Genomic DNA, 17,786 nt, shown 5'->3' on the forward strand with positions numbered 1-17,786 from the left:
CACTAAGCATGACTTCCAAACTAAGGTTCTGTCCGGGAGCGTTCTCCCTAATGTCCCTTATGGAGCTCCGTACAGATCATTCATTGTTGAAAATTGTCTGTGATGACTAACAAATGACAGCTTTTGGCCACCCGTTTCTACTTTCACCTTTGATACTGAGAAATTGTGACAATACACGGATATATTAAATGCAGGTGCGCTGCTCTGTAGGCAAACCGCGAAGGAAAAAAGGGTTGCTGCTTCATCTGTTCTTTTTAGAATTGTATGTCTTGATGTTTATTTTATCTAGCCATCTATTCTCTTGTTTTTGGCTAGGTGAATGAACGTCTGCGTCGATGCCTCGATCGCAAGTCCAGTGTCGCGAGCGGACGTTGCCATGACATCTAGATATCATACCGTATTTAATGGGTTGTAGTGAGTGTAACATAATTCACCTACAGTATTTTGTTATGTGTTGTTCTTTTTAATGTGTTAGGCATGTCGTTTACTGTCTTGGTGGTTCAGGGATCGCTGTCCCTTTAAGAATTACGAGCGTCTCATGACGTCAGAGCCCATGCGGGATTTGTTTACTTTCAGCACGTTTTGATTTCCTGTTTCTCTCTTAGTAAATAAACGAGTCACACAACTGTGTGCTCAACGTGCGAAATTGTATCTCTCACTTATGGCAATTTCCACAGGGTTATCATTAATATTGATGTGTAGGGGTTGATTATAACTCGTGAATAATATTGTTTAGACCACGGTCTGGGGGAATACTCTGATTCTGATTGGCTGCAGTGCGTGCATTAACTCCTGATATAGCCCTACAGACACCTGCTAAGTAGTTCCAGTCAGTGTTTAGATTCTCCGCCCGAGCCCGAGCCCGACGCGGGCCGGGTCGGGCCGATATTTCCCACCACTATACTCGGGCCGGGCCTTTGATCGAGCTTTTTTATTTTTATTTTACCATTGGTTTATTGGCCTAATCTGAGGAGAAATCTATGCCATAAACAGAAATATTATAGGCCTTTATTACACGGGTCTTCTCAATGCCGTGGAACGCTCCGTTCACTTGCATGGGTAGTAGTCCGGTGACTTGTCTACCCCAGCGTCTTCCGTTGCTAAGCGACGTCACCGTCTTTGCGGACAAATTATTTCTCTGCTGATCAACACTACAAATGGCCAAAAGACTTGTATCCCCCCCCTTAAATAAATACTATGGCAGAATTATTATTATTATTATTATTATTATTCTCATTCAACTTGAACATGTGTTTTTACAGTAGAGTGGTGGAGGGATGACGTATGTTTGCCAACCCGGAAGTGAGCGTCGCCCTTGATCCCCTTGTATTCTATTTTTTTCAACGGGGCTGCATCCAGTCACTTGACCGTTATGGTTGCTATGGTGGTTGCTATCGACCGCCCCCTCTAATCCTTACATGGCTCTAAAAACCACGCGGCAAAGGAGCTGCCGTCAATTGTGTTGTTTTTGTCGTAAACTAGGGTCCGATGGTTAGAAAATAGGCAGATATTCCAAGGTATCCTTAAAAGGCAGCTTGGATGTTTTTATTTTCTGCAGTTTAGACTTCTACTATAACCTATTTTGGAAAGCAAAACACCAAGCTCATTGATTTAACGAGGCAGGGTTATTTGAAACTATTTATTAAATAAATATTTGTGAGATGTCATTACTTCTCCTGAGTTTGCTTCCTATTTATGTAGAGTATACACCCCTACTGTCCACAAGCACCCCCCCCCCCCCTTCCCCATATGGATTTGGAGAATTGTTGCCACGTCCCAGTGGCTGAGGTATCATATATATGAAAGAGGGCATTCAATTATACTATAATGATCAATTAGGAGGCCGAAGCCCTAAAGGAAGTGATGCAATAGGTGACTGAGGGTCAACATTTGAGACCCCCTTTTATCAAAGGGGGTCTCAAAGGATGCATACGCTTCAACCTGTGGCTCCAGCCCTACAGGAAATGACTCAGCAAGTGCTCCATCTCGTTGCACCTGCACCCAGCGGCTCGCTTGCAAGATTTTGGCCTGAAGTTCTTCCCAGACCTACACCCTAGCCATCCAACATGCATATCTGAGAATCAGGCCTCTCTTTAATAATGACAAAAAGTTATCAGAGAAATACACATGAACTTTTTGTTATTGTAGTAGATTAATCGAGATTTAAAACACTTAGACTAATTCAAGAGGGAGAGAGATTAAAATAAAATGAGGGGTCCGGAGCTAGAATTGACAAAAGACTTTATCGTGCAGAAAAACAACAACGATAACAGCCGAGTAGATCTGCAGAGTCACTCTCGAACATAGACTCCAGCTCCTTTTTATGCACATACCCACATACAAGAATTTCTTTGTTACAATGGAGGTTCCCTTTGTTCCAATGGGGTTTCCGCCCAGTCAATCTTCGTCTCAGCATGTTATCAACCGCCCAGTTCTGAGGTCTGCATGGATCAACCTCATTAACCAAGATGACCCAAAGCTGAAAGGGCTGAGGTCAACTTTAGCTTGACCCAAAGCTGAAAAGGCTGAGGCCATCTTAGCTTCCCCCAGTTCCCTAGACATTCCTGTGCACCATCTGTTCTGAACCCAGATTCTGCAAGCACAATGCTTTCCACCATTTAAAATATAAAACCTATTAATAATCATGGTTTACCATAGAATATACTCACTCATTTCTACCACATTATCTCATAAGCGGCGTGGTGCCGGCTCCTTTTGACCTTTTGACCCCAGACTTCAAAAACGTGGCCACAGGCCAGCTGTGTCTACACACCTTAAGCCACAAATGTACACCTCCATCCCACAAAAAATGGGGACTAGAAACTAACCTCTGTCCTATCTACATTTACTGTACTGTTGGAAGTCACGCCCCTTTTCCGGCCTTTTCGAGATAGCCAGGGATACTTAAATGTTTACACACATTCCCGGGGCCCCGAGAACGACATATCCAAGATTTGGAGTTCTAGCCCTTAGAGAAAAAAAGTTTTCCCAAATGGACTGTCATTTGGACAAAGCCCCTCAGAAGTGTTGCCTGCAAGACCTAATGGTTCAGAATGTGGTGGAAAAACAGTTTTTGAGATAGGAAGGTCCTACCGCCCTGAAATTTAAATACCTTATTCTAGGGCCTAACAAATTACATGTTATTTAGCATCTACACGTTAAGCTGAGTCCAATGAGATCAAGCTCACCCTCTTGCTACACCGAGATCATGTCCTAGACCATAGGTGTACCATGTAAAATACATGTTACTATTTGCTAGAGTGTCATACTTGGTGTCATTAGACTCAGCTCAACGTGTAGATGCTAAATAACATGTCATTTGTCACAAATTTCTATCGGGAAGCAAATCAATAGCTGCTCATTATTGATTAAGGCCTCCAATTTCGACAGCTAATTACTACCATTAAACATGTTCGAATATGCTCATGTGTGGCACCGTTGCAATCGCCTGGAAGCGTAGATGTTGAAGGACACCTTGTTCGCCCTCTTACGCCACCGGGAAGATATTTACATACTTCTGATTGACTAATTAATTGATTCAGCTATTCCCCCAGAAGTCTGGGGTCAAAAGGTCAAAAGGAGCCGGCACCACGCGCCGCTTATGAGATAACAAAAGTTAATGTGCATTTCTCTCATAACTTTTTGTGATTATTAAAGAGAGGCCTGATTCTCAGATATGCATGTTGGATGGCTAGGGTGTAGGTCTGGGAAGAACTTCAGGCCAAAATCTTGCAAGCGAGCCACTGGGTGCAGGTGCAACGAGAAGGAGCACTTGCTGAGTCATTTCCTGTAGGGCTGGAGCCACAGGTTGAAGCGTATGCGTCCTTTGAGACCCCCTTTGATAAAAGGGGTTCTCAAATGTTGACCCTCAGTCACCTATTGCATCACTTCCTTTAGGGCTTCGGCCTCCTAATTGATCATTATAGTATCATTGAATGCCCTCTTTCATATATATGATACCTCAGCCACTGGGACGTGGCAACAATTCTCCAAATCCATATGGGGAGGGGGGGGGGGATGCTTGTGGACAGTAGGGGTGTATACTCGACATAAATAGGAAGCAAACTCAGGAGAAGTAATGACATCTCACAAATATTTATTTAATAAATTGTTTCAAATGACCCTGCCTCGTTAAATCAATGAGCTTGGTGTTTTTCTTTCCAAAATAGGTTATAGTAGAAGTCTAAACTGCAGAAAATAAAAACATCCAAGCTGCCTTTTAAGGATACCTTGGAATATCTGCCTATTTTCTAACCATCGGACCCTAGTTTACGACAAAAACAACACAATTGACGGCAGCTCCTTTGCCGCGTGGTTTTTAGAGCCATGTAAGGATTAAAGGGGGCGGTCGATAGCAACCACCATAGCAACCATAACGGTCAAGTGACTGGATGTAGCCCCGTTGAAAAAAATATAATACCACCCTCAGGAGATTAATGACATTCAAATTATTATGACCATGAAGTCTTTATTTGCATGGGTTTAAATTTCGTTCTGTGTAGCATGGAAAAATCTGAGAAACACTCCCATTCAGAATGCATTGGTTTACATTTCGTTCATTAGAGCACGGTTATTTTTATATATTTATTTATTTTCAGTTTTTGAGGAGGTGCTTCAAAGATGCAAATGTTTCTGCAATAATCCAAAATCCAATGGCAAAACCCGTTGGCTTTTTGTCTAAGGAATCCAGGGCGACGCTCACTTCCGGGTTGGCCAACATACGTCATCCCTCCACCACTCTACTGTAAAAACACATGTTCAAGTTGAATGAGAATAATAACTAGAACTGCAAGCAGTTATGCAGGGGTCCAAGAAGTGTGCATTTCGCCGGCACAACGCGACAAGAAATGTGCGTTTCGCCGGCACAACGCGAAGCATGTGTTCAAAACGCTACCCTGAACCTGTGGATACAAAGGATTTGACTGTGGTAGGAGTAGCGAGAAGTCAGTGTAGCGTTTTCGCGGCGAAATTTTGTAGAAGATATACAATTTCCTCGTTTATTGCGCCCCCTAATGGCGAAATTTTCCGAATTTTTTATCGAACGACATTAAGGTTAACACCAACATGCGTGTAAAACTTGGACTCGATCCGATGTCTAATTTTGGATTTCTTTGGATTTTTGATATTCCACGTCTAATTTAGCTCATAAACCAATATTCAAAACGCTACCGTTTCGACGTCAAAGGTCGCATCAAAAAAGTGTTTCGTGCATTCTTTGCGGGTGCGTCTGAAGATGTCGTGTGCAAAGTTTGGTGTCGATTGGTCAAGAAATGTGGGAGGAGTAGGGAAAAAACAGTTTTGCGGTTTTCGCGATTTTGCGAAAAAAAAATTATGGACGCAAATGGGCGTGGCCTATGCCAAAAGATGCAGCAGACTCCAGTGAATATGTGGGTACAAGTTTTTGACTGTGGGAGGTTCGGTGTGGGAGTTATAGCCCCAAACGCGTATTCTTTGGTATAGCGCCACCTAGGGGCCGGCGTGTCTGGATTTTGTTATCTGAGTAGCGGTGCCGATTCTGGATCAAGTCATGCAATTGGCGCGTGTGCACCATTTACGGTTTGGGCTGTAGTATCACTTTCAAGGGGGGAAGAATAATAATCCTTACAAAAACAATAGGGATCCAACCTGTTGGCTTGGACCCCTAATAATAATAATAATAATTCTGCCATAGTATTTATTTAAGGGGGGGGATACAAGTCTTTTGGCCATTCGTAGTGTTGATCAGCAGAGAAATAATTTGTCTGCAAAAACGGTGACGTCGCTTAGCAACGGAAGACGCTGGGGTAGACAAGTCACCGGACTACTACCCATATAAGTGAACGGAGCGTTCCACGGCATTGAGAAGACCCGTGTAATAAAGGCCTATAATATTTCTGTTTATGGCATAGATTTCTCCTCAGATTAGGCCAATAAACCAATGGTAAAATAAAAATAAAAACGCTCGATCAAAGGCCCGGCCCGAGTATAGTGGTGGGAAATATCGGCCCGACCCGGCCCGCGTCGGCCTCGGGCTCGGGCAGAGAATCTAAACACTGACTGGAACTACTTAGCAGGGGTCTGTTGGGCTATATCAGGAGTTAATGCACGCACTGCAGCCAATCAGAATACGAATATTCCCCCAGACTGTGGTCTAAACAATATTATTCACGAGTTATAATCAACCCCTACACATCAATATTAATGATAACCCTGTGGAAATTGCAATAAGTGAGAGATACAATTTCGCACGTTGAGCACACAGTTGTGTGACTCGTTTATTTAGTAAGAGAGAAACAGGAAATCAAAACGTGCTGAAAGTAAACAAATCCTGCATGTGCTCTGACGTCATGAGACGCTCGTAATCCTTAAAGGGACAGCGATCCCTGAACCACCAAGACAGTAAACGACATGCCTAACACAATTGAAAGAACAACACATAACAAAATACTGTAGGTGAATTATGTTACACTCACTACAACCCATTAAATACGGTATGATTTCTAGATGTCATGGCAACGTCCGCTCGCGACACTGGACTTGCGATCAAGGCATCGACGCGGACGTTCATTCACATAGCCAAAAACAAGAGAATAGATGGCTAGATAATATAAACATCAAGACATACAATTCTAAAAAAAACAGATGAAGCAGCTACCCTTTTTTCCTTCGCGGTTTGCCTACAGAGCAGTGCATTTAATATATCCGTGTATTGTCACAATTTCTCAGTATCAAAGGTGAAAGTAGAAACAGGTGGCCAAAAGCTGTCATATTGTTAGTTATCACAGACAATTTTAAGTACAAACGGGTGGCCAAAAGCTGTCATCACAGACAATAGTTATCACAGACAATTTTCAACAATGAATGTTCTGTACGGAGCTCCATAAGGGACATTAGGGAGAACGCTCCCGGACAGAACCTTAGTTTGGAAGTCATGCTTAGTGACACGACAAATAGCCTACTTCCAATTGAAATACAAAATTTAGAAAATAGGCCTACGTGTCCCTGATCACGTTTCAATAGATTAAATAACGTGACAGTGTCACGTATTTTCGTGAGAACAGGTTCGAGCGTGTGCATGGGTTGAATTGCGTGTGTCTCACGCCGAATGCATGAGACATGAGAGCCCTGTACTTACGTGACACAAACCAGCACCGCAAACGTTCTCTCCCGCTTGAGATGACGTCTTTCTTTATAGGTTCATGGGTCTGATTCGCCGATTTCCCATGCTGATATCCCCGGAGATTCTTGGGCATCTTCGAAAATGTGGCTATAGATTGTCTCATTACACGTGTGGCAGGGCGAGGGGCGAAGCGGGCGTGGGGCGAGGTCACGTTAGGGACCACACCAAGCACAGCCCGTGTTCAGGAGGTTGCAGACAACGCCACCTTGGGACTTTCACCCAAAGATTTAATTTAGGACACGCAAGTAAGTTGACTCTAATGGCAGGAGACGTGGTTCACAGTTTTAACAATATATATTTTATTTAATTAATCCAATGGAATAATCACACAATAAACTGTTAACGCGGAGGCTGATGTGAATGGGGGGACTAGCGAAGGGAAGGGTCCAAATAATATAAATCACCCGGGTAAATGATAATCACACACACAAACACAAATCCCAGGGAAGCACAGGCTGTGCTTCCCTGGGATTTGTGTTTGTGTGTGTGATTATCATTTACCCGGGTGATTTATATTAATAATATATATTTATATTATTACTGATTATGATCCGCCCCACAGCCAGGGGCGGATCTAGCAATTTTGGGGCCCTAGGCAAAATATAGACATGGGGCCCTCATTTTTGAAACACGTACACAAAACAACTAACCATCCCAATACTCTTAGAATCGCAATAAACCCATAGTGCACTGCCACTCAACTCTCCACAGTAAAATCAGTTTCAGATTTCTCCAGCCTTTGCCAAAATTCCATGTTTATTACTCAAACGAGAGAGAGAGAGAGAGAGAGAGAGAGAGAGAGAGAGAGAGAGAGAGAGAGAGAGAGAGAGAGAGAGGGAGAGAGAGAGAGAGAGAGAGAGAGAGAGAGAGAGAGAGAGAGAGAGAGAGAGAGAGAGAGAGAGAGAGAGAGAGAGAGAGAGAGGTGTTTAGGTGTGCAAGTGGTTAAGTTCTCCATCTTCAAATGTCCATTTTCCCTGTTGCCTTCACCATTTCATGTGAGTAAAACAGTGTGTGTGTGTGTGTGTGTGTGTGTGTGTGTGTGTGTGTGTGTGTGTGTGTGTGTGTGTGTGTGTGTGTGTGTGTGTGTCTGTGTGTCTGTGTGTGAGTGAGAGAGAGAGTATGTGAGTGAGTGAGTGACTGAGTGAGTGGCAAAGCTGTGTGTGTGTGTGTGTGTGTGTGTGTGTGTGTGTGTGTGTGTGTGTGTGTGTGTGTGTGTGTGTGTGTGTGTGTGTGTGTGTGTGTGTGTGTGAGAGACAGAAAGCATTTGTAAACACAAAGACAGCTTTTTGTTTTCGTTTAGCACAACAACTATCATAATTCCGCCGCTTCATTTTCACCGAGTTGCATCCCTCTGCTTTGGTTTGAAGTAAGTTATTTCGCGCTGCGCGCGTTACTACGTAATCATATTCTGGACTAGTCCAATGCACAATGGAGGGGGGCATGTGTGCTGGAAAATTATTATTTAGGCCTTAGTTCGGCATTATGTTGATATTTTTGTTATTTTTTTGTACTAGAAATGTGTTTTTCTTTTTTACTTTACATAAGTAATGGCTGGGGGGGTCAGATTTGGGGGCCCCTAATAAAGACAGATTTGGTTGGGGCCCTAGGCACTTGCCTAGGTTTGCCTAATGGAAGATCCGCCACTGAGCACAGCACACAGGAAGAAAAGGGACACCGCCACCACCGCAGACCTCTGTAAAGTAAAACAGACAAGAATCAAACACAATAAAACAAAACTAATACGAAACAAAAACGGGGCAAACAATCAATCCAAACAAAATATCCTTTGCTCAAAAACAGAAAAGAAAGTAAATAAACAAACTATCTTCAAAGCAAAACAAACCCAATGGGGGTTCGTTACAGCCATTTGAACTATCTTCAAATGGCTGTAACGGTTCCGGCCGTGGTAACACAACGCCAAATCTGTTGCAACGCTGTAGGCAACAGACAACAAACAGCGCTATACACAAGGACAACAGGCAAAGCTGTAAACACAACAGCGGACGGCGCTGTAATTGAAACTGCAGACGAAATATAAGACAAAGCAGCAGGGTTCAGCCGTTCAGGTTGCTCAGTAGCCGTCCCTCATCTAAAAACAGAATGTATAAAATTGGTAAAAATGTTTATTATTGAAATGACCGTATGGGCCCAATGCTGAATTAAAACACACTCTACCTGTTGACTCGATTAGCGGCACACTGACGATAACAGGGGGGAGGAGCCTACAGCTACATGCGGTACCTACAACCGAACCATTGTTAGCGCTAATATTTAATAATCAGATTGTGCAGACCAAGAGGACACTTACCAACGCAGGCCAACGGGAGTAGCGCACGCTAATAGCGGGGCACGGCAGCTCAAGCGCTCTGCAGCAAAGCAAATGCACCCAAGAGTCAACAACAACCTCAATAGAATCTCAGAAACAAAGCAGCAGCGTACCACCTTACCAGCCGCGAGACAACACTTCGGACCGGAAGTCATGCATGCAATTGAGCGCAGAGAGACAGAGCACCGGGGAGACCTGCCTCCTTTATGTAGCTTTCCCCCTACCGGCTGCTATGCGCACTTCATTGAGTGTCTACTACTACATTCTACCCCCGCTTCTTGCATCGTCGTCCCGGCGATGGACAAAAAGCAAGGAACACGAGCTAGGACCAGGGTCTAAATAAAGCAGACACTGCATGGGAAACTGGTGCAGGGGGACCCGCAGCCTCTACCTGTCCAGTTGGCCGTGGAACATGATGGACATTGGAGTGGTGACCAGCAGTTGAGCGCATGGTCCGGCGTGGGGCGAGGTCACTAGGACCGGGACAACTGACTGGAGGGGCAGCGTCCATGTTCCGTGCTTCAGTACGTGGTGCCGACAAAGGGACGCCGACTTGGGGGTCGGGGTCAGATGGAAGAACTGGCCTTTTGGGGCGGGCCTGGGTCACAGCAGTTAAGCTGGCGTCATGCCTGACTGCAGAGGCCACTGGGGGCTGTGGCCTGAGGACCAGCAGATCGTACTCAAATGAGTCATCATTCTCAGCAACTGGTTCCTCCACAGATGGTGAGTCATGAGGGGGGGCACATCCAGGTGGGTCCACTCCAACCACAGCTTTCAGCATTTTGCGGTGGACTTGCCTGATCTTAGTCGGGTTGTCCACTGGCACGATAGTATATACAGAGCCACCTTCTGCAGGTGCTCTCAACACTCTGTACTTCATGGAGCTCCACCGATCCCGAATCTTGTGAGGCCCTCGTGCAGTAAAATCACGCAGAAATACCAACTGCCCTTCCCTGAGCAATAGCTCTTTGACATGCTGGTCATGGGCTCGCTTTCGGCGGCCTGCAGCGTGTTGCAAGCGCTCCCTTGCACCTTCGAATGCCACCTGTAGTCAAGCCTGGTGTTCCTGGACCCATTCATGGACAGAACCATTAACTGGGTTCTCAACTCTACCCAATAAAAAGTCGAGTGGCAGTCGAGGTTCCTGGCCGAACATCAGAAGAAACGGACACTCTCCGGTAGCCTGATGGGGAGTGGTATTATAGAAATAAAGGACCTGAGGCAAACATGAAGTCCAGTCCCTCTTTCGGGAGACAGGCAGTGTACGCAACAGATTGTGGAGTGTCCTGTTGAACCGTTCACACTGACCATTCCCCTCAGGATGGTAGGGTGTGGTGCGCGATTTCGCAATACCATACAAGCTGCAAAGTTGCTGTATGAGCGAGCTCTCAAAGTTACGGCCCTGATCGGAATGTAACCGAGACGGGACACCAAATTTATAAAACCATTCTGATACAAGGACCTTGGCCACTGTGGTTGCACGCTGATCCCGAGTAGGAACAGCTATGGTGCATTTACTAAAAACATCCGTCATTACCAAGACATTTTCGACACCATTCTGTGCAATAGTTTTGCCTTGCTGAAAAGGCAAGGCAAAACTATTGATGACTCCTCTAGGGAAGTGACTGTCATGTTCATCACTCACTGTCCCGATCGAGAACTGTCTCTGGTCTTCAGCTGTAGGCCACTGGAGGAGTGGACTGCCATGGATGTGCAGGTACGGCTTGATGAGCACCATCACAAAAAACGTCTTCAGCAACGCCATTCAGCTGCACGTCCAACAGACCACCTGCAATATTCTCAGGCTGTTGATGCTGTGCATAGTCACGTGCAGACTGCAGTGACTCCTGCTGCCCAACCTGCCATGACCGGCAGGCCGGCGTCAGGTGAGAGTCACGTTCTTGGGCATATTGTCACTCTGCTGGAGCGTTTGTTACAACGGGAGTCTCCTCAGCGTTACGGGCAGCCTAGACAGAGACCTGTCGGTCGCACCCGGGCTCGGGGGCCATGCGCTATTTGTGGCTGCGACGACCATGACACTGCTTCCCACTGTCAGAACGAACGTCTATGCTTCCGCTGCCATGCTGCTGGGCATCAAGCTGCCACTTGCTCAGCCCCACCTGCTCCTGGTTCACCTACGCAGCAGGGAAACTAGCTGACCCGCACGAGGAGGGGTCTAGTGAAGGGTCAGCTGGCGCATCCCCATATGACGATGATATTCAGTCCATTTTTTCACATGCTTGTGCAACGACGGACAGTGATTCAACTTTAATTTTTCAGAACACGCAGCGACTGACTGTGAAAGACAATCTTTTCTACACTAGTGTGATGATTCATGATGCTGTGGAGGTGCGTGCCATGTTGGACAGTGGTTCAATGGCCTGTTCTATGAGCTCACGCTTACTTCCAAAGCTGCAGGACGCAGGTGTTATTTCCCCTCACTCTGTTGCCCCGACATCAGTTGTGCTGATTGGCTGTGGAGGGTTGAGGACATGTCCTGTAGGTGTTTGCGAGCTGCAGATGAAAGTCCATGACTGCCAGATCTCCGTGCCCACACTCGTTGTGGATGGTCAGAGTGATGACCTGATTCTGGGCAGCAACGTTATAAAACACCTCATTCGAATGGCTAAACACCCTGGGAGTTTCGGGGAGACAGCATCTCTTTCACCTCAGGCGTCTGGTAAGGAGGACGGTCTTCTGCAGCTGTTGGCCACTGTGGAGAAATGGAGAGGCAGTGAAATCCCAGAAAAAGTGGGCACAGTCAAGCTGAAGCATGCCTTGACTTTAGAGCCTATGCGAGAACACTTAGTGTGGGGGCGCTTGCCTGGTCATGTGTGCCTCTCTGCTGGAAGCACACTGGTAGTGGAACCAAGTCAGTCACGAACAGTGCCACGGACCGTCATGGTAGGGCGACTGGTGACGCCACTATGGGGCGATGGTTGGGTCCCAGTGAGAATTATCAACCCCTCCAATAAGCCTGTGACTCTAAGACGGAACTGCAAGAGTGCTGACGCGTCCCCCTGTGTGGCACTTGAGGACTTTGACAATGACTATTTGTACAGGACTGACGAGACTGACAGTGTTGAATGTAATGTAGCCAAGACTACTGACCTGACTGACACGGGTAGCGAGAAGAGCTTGACAGTTGACTCTGAGCGCTCTATGCCCAGGCCTTGTAGGTCAGCCCTTCACGACTTGGGTCTGCAGGACATTGACATTGACTCAGCTGATTTGTCTCCATTCTGGAAAGCAAAGCTGGTTGATCTGCTGACAAAGTATGAGTCCATCTTCTCTCGCCACAGCATGGACTGCGGTACAGCCAAAGGGTTTGTCCACCGCATCCGCCTGAGTGACAGCAAACCCTTCAGGCTGCCGTATCGTCGGCTGGCTCCATCTCACTATGACAAGCTCCGAACGGCTTTGAATGAGATGGAGGAGCGAGAGATCATAAGGAAATCTGCGAGTGAGTATGCATCGCCGCTTGTCCTAGTTTGGAAAAAGAATGATTTTCGCTGGCTGAATGCGCGTACCGTAAAGGATGCCCACCCTCTGCCTCACCAGGCCGACGCTTTGGCAGCTCTGGGGGGGAATACATTTTTCTCGACCATGGACTTCACCTCGGGATACTACAATGTGGAAGTACACGAGGAGGATAAGAAGTTTACTGCGTTCACCTCCCCATTTGGGCTTTATGAGTACAACAGACTCCCGCAGGGTCTGTGTAACAGCCCGGCAACATTCATGAGGATGATGATGGCTATCTTTGGTGACCAAAACTTCTTAAGCCTCCTCTGCTATTTGGATGACATTTTGGTTTTTGCTCCTAACGAACAGCTAGCTTTGCAAAGACTAGAAATGGTTTTTGAGAGATTGAAGGTGCACAATCTAAAGTTAGCCCCCAAAAAGTGCCACCTCCTGCGGCCATCTGTGAGGTTTTTGGGGCACATCATTGACAAACATGGCATTGCCACAGACCCTGAGAAGGTCAAGGCCATTGTAAATCTCAGCGAGAAAGACTTGATGGATGAGTCCGGCATTGTCCCATCTCCCACCAAGATAAGATCATTCCTTGGTATGGTTGGGTTCTACCAGCAATTCTTTGAGGGCTACTCGAAGATCAGCAAGCCCCTCTTTGCACTTACCTCTGGAGTCAAGAGGCCACGTTACAGTAAGGGGAAAAGGAAAGCGCCTGTAACAAGGAAACTTACCTCTACTGACTGGACAGTGGAATGCGGAGAGGCTTTCAAGAGGCTAAAACTAGCGTTGCTAGATAATGCTGCTCTGGCTCACCCAGACTTCAGCAAGCCCTTTTTGCTCTCAGTGGACGCCTCCTCCAATGGTCTGGGTGCGGTGTTATCTCAACTGACTGAGGGGGATAATGTAGCACGTCCGATTGCATTCGCCAGCAAATCTCTCAACTATGCCCAGTCTCGCTACCCAGCACATAGGTTGGAGTTTCTGGCGCTCAAATGGGCTGTCTGTGACAAATTCAGCCACTGGCTGAGAGGCCACAAGTTTACGGCATGGACGGACAATAATCCGTTGACCTACATTCTGAGTAAGTCCAGACTCGATGCTGGTGAACAGAGATGGGTGGCTAAGCTCGCCCCGTTCGACTTTGAAATAAGATACATCCCCGGTCCTAAGAATGTTGTGGCGGACGCCCTCAGCCGGGAGCCTTTTGTGCAGCCCAGTATGCTTCATCGTCTCACCAGGGTCCCGTATGATGCACTCATGGAGGAGGCGAACGCCTTGAACCTTGACAGTGTGCAGGATGCGTTCCGTCAATCCTGCAATCCGCGAGTCATGCCATCTCTCAGCAGTGCTGTGGCAGTGTCCTTGGGCCCTTCCGTTTCCAATCAGGCCGTCTCTGCTGTCTTGGAGCGGTCATTGGGCCAGGAGCATGTGCCTCCCCAAGCCTTTCTCCTTCCTCAGCTTGTGCAATCCATCCAACCACGTGAGCATTCCGACATCCGTCCCTTGCCTAAAGAGACGTTGATGGTTTCACAACGTGCAGACCCTTGCTTGAGTCGGGTGCTTCACTTTGTGGAGAGGCAGAGACGTCCATCAAGGCGTGAGCGTGGGCATGAGCCAGCTGACACTTTGAGGCTCCTCAGGCATTGGGAGAAACTTTCCATCAAACAAGGCGTCCTCTATCGTGTTTCGAAGGATGTTGTCACACAGCGGAAGACGTACCAGTATGTTGTGCCCTTGGTACTGAGGGAAGAGGTCCTCAGAGGTGTGCATGATGAAGCTGGTCATCAAGGCCAAAGACGAACGCTCTACCTCTCTAGACAGAGATTCTACTGGCAAGGCATGGAGAGAGACGTGAAGGAATACGTGCGGTGTTGTCGCCGCTGTGTATTTAGCAAGTCTCCAGAGCCGGAGGGCAGGGCGCCACTAGAGAGCATAGTGACATCTAGGCCTCTCGAGTTGGTTTGTATTGACTTTTGGTCGGCTGAAGATTCTTCTAACAAGTCACTTGATGTGCTTGTGGTTACCGACCATTTTACCAAACTGGCTCAGGCATACCTCTGTCCAAACCAGTCAGCAAAAGCTGTTGCAAATCAACTTTGGAACAACTTCTTCTGTGTATACGGCTTTCCTGAGCGCATACATTCGGACCAGGGGGCCAACTTCGAAAGCAGACTTATAGCCGAGATGCTCATTGCTGCTGGTGTCCAGAAATCGCGCACCACCCCGTACCACCCCATGGGCAATGGAGCTGTTGAGAGATTCAATCGCACCCTTGGTGGTATGATAAGAGCCTTGCCGCCCAAGGCCAAGCACAGGTGGCCGCAGCATCTGAAATCTCTCACCTTCGCCTATAATGCTACAGTGCACGAGACCACAGGGTTTGCTCCATTTCAGCTGATGTTTGGGCGGACACCCAGGCTGCCAGTCGACCTGTTGTTTGGGTCTGTCCCTCAGGATGATCAGCTGGTGGATTATGACGCCTATGTGCAGGGTCTCAGGCATGATCTGGCAGAGGCCATAAAAATCGCTCAGACCACCTCTACTAAACAGCAGCAGAGACAAGCTGCCTTATACAACAGGAAGTTCAGGGGCGCGGCTATGGAAGTTGGAGACAGGGTTCTTTTAGCCAACAAAGGAGAGTGTGGGAAGAGAAAGTTGGCTGATCGCTGGGACAGTCACCTGCACACTGTTGTGGAGAAACACGAAAACACACACACCTTCAGGATCAAGAACTGTACAACGGATCGAGAGAAGGTGGTCCATAGAAATTTGATAATGCCTGTCAATTTCTTGCCTATCCCACCTGGTTCCGAAAATGACGGTTCCTGTGTGAGTGACTTTGCTACAGATGATTCCTTTCCGGATGGTGATGTGGGTTCTACCGTCCTGCCTGGTTGTGATTCAGAGGACAGGACTGTTTCTTGGATCTCACGACTCCCAGACTCTAATGGAGATCCGCTGGATGCCTTGTTGGCTGACAGACCTGTTCGGACTGTCTCTTGTGACGCACCTCTTGACCTGGAGGAGAATGTTGACCCTCCGGCCCAGACTACCTCCTGTGACTTACCTGGGGATGCAGACGATTGGACAGTTCCACCTGACTTGACGGCTGACGTTGACTGTCCTTTGGACCAGACTGACTTGCGACTTGACCCTGTGTCAGCACCTGTTTTGCGGTCTTCTGTTGAAGGTTCACTGACTGTAGATAGGGTACAGCATCCTCAGCCCGATACTGCTGGCAGTGATATAATGCTAGGTGTGAGATCTAGATGTGGGAGGATTATTAGACCTGTGGTCAGGCTCATCCAAAATATGCACCAGAGAGTTTTGGCTGGGTTCTAAGGTTTATGGATTTTGATTTTTCTGATTTTATTTATTTTATTTTATTTATTTATTTTTGTGTATATTAAAATGCCGTTTTTTTTTGTTTTTGGTTGTTTTTCCTTTCTTCCTCAGAAGGGATAAAGCTCTGAATAGTGCAGGGACCTGTGTGACATAGGATGTTGTGGGTTCAGGTTGTCGTCGACTGTACTGTGTAAATTATGTGGTATCAGGTAGCCTAACATGTAAACGGGCATGTTTTCCTATGGGTGTTGGGAGGCTTTGCAGCCTTCCTCATTCTAATTCTTCGGGGATGGTCACTGACTGGAATGCTTGATATCTGTAGTATGAACAGTACTGAATTTTTGTTTTGTTATTCACTGTGTATTTGTATGTTGTTTACTGTGCCTGATTTGGTTTGTTTCAGGGGTTCTCACAGCACTTGTATGGTTGTTCTTTGGATGGGCAAGTGGAAATCAGTAGAGGGGAATGTAGCAGGGTTAATGCTTCCCACTTGCCATTGCCAGCGAGATCCTTGCGCTGGCTGTGGTAGTGGGAGCCTTGGTTGGAGTGCTAGAGCTCCCCCTAGCGGAATGCGGGGGTTGTATTGTACGTTGCTGCCTCCTCTCCTCAGTCTACGTATACCCCGGCTGGGAGAGGTAGGTAGTCAGAGCAGTTAAATATGAATACACACTTTGGCGATGTATTACGGGAGTCTACATGTACATAATACTGTATTAATACTTGGTTGCTTGTACATATATATTGTGTTCCTTGGAATCTGTAATTACATTTAAATGGACTTTAGGCTTAGGATCGCTAGCTTGGCTACCATGTGCTTTGGTCGTAGCTACTTAGCTAGCGTGGACTTCGCCAAGAATGTGTACTTCAGCTTGTCTTTGTCTCATGTTAGGCTGCCATTGTGAGGGTTCTCAAAGAGCATTTCCCATGTTAATATTCCACCAGGTATGTCACCAAACGCCCATTCAAATATTAATTTGTTTAATGTGATATTTATTTCCATGTAAATGGCTAGTCTACGTATACCCCGGCTGGGAGAGGCTGCCATTGTGAGGGTTCTCAAAGAGCATTTCCCATGTTAATATTCCACCAGAATAAACGGCTGGCTGCCAATGGTTCCATCGTGGTCTCAATCACAACGCAACGAGAGAGTACGCAACCGCTACACAGGCTCAAGGGTAGTGTAGTCGATGGCAACGATTTCATTAGGACGCGATGCCAACAGATGGCCCATATAGCTGTTAGGTGTTGGGTGGACATCTTTGGCGACTTGACACCTCTCGCATGCCTGACACCATTGAGCCACATCAGAGGACATGCCTGGCCAATAGCACCGGGACCGCAGCAGCGCCAAAGTGCGCTCCACTCCCTGATGACCATGCTCCTGATGGACCTGGTTTAAAACCTCGCTGGTGAGAGCCTCGGGCAACAACAACTGAAAAGTGGGCTCCGCATTAGAGCGGAACACCTGGCGGTACAGGA

This window comes from Gadus morhua, chromosome 7 (genome assembly GCF_902167405.1).
Source record: "Gadus morhua chromosome 7, gadMor3.0, whole genome shotgun sequence".
In the NCBI taxonomy this organism is placed as follows: domain Eukaryota; kingdom Metazoa; phylum Chordata; class Actinopteri; order Gadiformes; family Gadidae; genus Gadus; species Gadus morhua.